The 1,585-nt window shown below is 49.0% G+C and overlaps 1 protein-coding gene across 1 annotated transcript in view; it reads left to right on the forward strand.

The window, feature by feature from the left end:
• The window catches only part of Trub2 (TruB pseudouridine synthase family member 2), a 13,295-nt gene that overhangs the window by 7,303 nt on the left and 4,407 nt on the right, over window positions 1-1,585 (forward strand). The window lies entirely within an intron of this gene.

The raw sequence follows: 1,585 nt of genomic DNA on the forward strand, positions 1-1,585 counted from the left end.
CTCACAGAGATCCGCCTGCCTCTGCCTCCCGAGTGCTGGGATTAAAGGCGTGCGCCACCACCGCCCGGCTGCAGTAAGCTTTTCTACCCTCTGAACCATCCTGTCAGCCCTTAGCCAATCTCTTTTGAAACTGTAACCCTGACTGGCCTTGAACTCTCAAAGATCCACCTGCTTCTGCCTTTGGCTCTGGAATGCTGGTATTATATGCACCAGTATCATGCCTCACGTAACCTAAAAATTTTTAAGAAAGTCAGGTATGGTGGCTCACACCTTTAAGCCCAGCACCCAGAAGGTAGAAGGTAGAGAGGCATGAGGAGCTCTGTGAGTTTGAAGCTAGTCTGGTGTACATAGCAAGTTCTAGGATAGCCAGAGCTGTATAGTGAGACCTTGTCTCAAAAAAAGCTAAGATGATAATAATAATAAGAAGAACTCTTAGTTTTTTGAGACAGGGTTTCTCTGTGTAGCCCTGGATGTCCTGGAACTCACTTTGTAGACCAGGCTGGCCTTGAACTCAGAGAGCCTGCCTCTGCCTCCCGACTGTTGGAATTAAAAGCATAGGCCACCACCACCCAGCTATTAATAACTTTATTTTATATAATTTATTTTTATTTTGTGTTCTTTGGTGTTTTGCCTGCTTGTATGTCTGTGTAAGGGTGTCAGAAGTCCTGGAAGCAATGTTAGAGAAAGGTGTGAGCTGCCATGTAGGTGCTGGGAATTGGATCTGGGTCCTCTGGAAGAGCAGCCAGTGCTCTCAGCTGCTGAGCCATCTCTCCAGCTTTAATAAGAACTTTTAAAAGGAGATTCATACATATTTTTTTTTCTTGTCTGTCCTGAGGCCCAAACTCAGCCTGTGCTTGCTCTACCACTGATATACGAAGAATTGGGGACTTTTATGAAGAAAATCCCCAGTTCTTCATATATCAGTTACACGGTGAAAAGTAGAGTAAAAGTCAGGGTATAGTGGGTGTTGGGAAAGACCCAGGTGCAAAGTCATCAAGGGGAAGAAGCAAGCAGGCTGGGGTCGGGGGTGTTGCTCCCTGGAAGAGGAAGAAGCTGGGAGATCTGGGAGGGTTTCCTGGATGAGGAAGCACTGGATTGGGCTTGTCAGAGGGAGGGAGACAAGCAAGTCGATCTCGGTGGCATGGCGGTTCAGTGCAGTCTGGCTAGAGACTGCGGTAGATGAGGCTTCAGCTGTAACTGTCCTCAAATCCTGCCATTGCATAGAGGTTGGCATGGGTCACTGCTGTGCCCCATGGTCCCAGGCTTAGGTGCCCAGTCCTTCAGTGGGTCCTGGGGCAGAGCTGCTCCTCCCTCAGGCTGCCTGCTTCTGTAATTTGGCCAGGTAGTACCTGTCTCCTGCAATCACTAGCATGGACAGCCCCAGATTAGGGCAAGTCACGTTGTGAATTCCTTCATTTCCAGAGGAAACTCCACACACACTGAATCTTGCTGAGCAGAGAGTCCAGTTTTCATCAACTTAAAAATAATTTTCCAGCCGGGCGGTGGTGGCGCACGCCTTTAATCCCAGCACTCGGGAGGCAGAGGCAGGCGGATCTCTGTGAGTTCGAGACCAGCCTGGTCTACA

Source organism: Microtus ochrogaster, chromosome 4, assembly GCF_000317375.1.
Source record: "Microtus ochrogaster isolate Prairie Vole_2 chromosome 4, MicOch1.0, whole genome shotgun sequence".
Taxonomy (NCBI): domain Eukaryota; kingdom Metazoa; phylum Chordata; class Mammalia; order Rodentia; family Cricetidae; genus Microtus; species Microtus ochrogaster.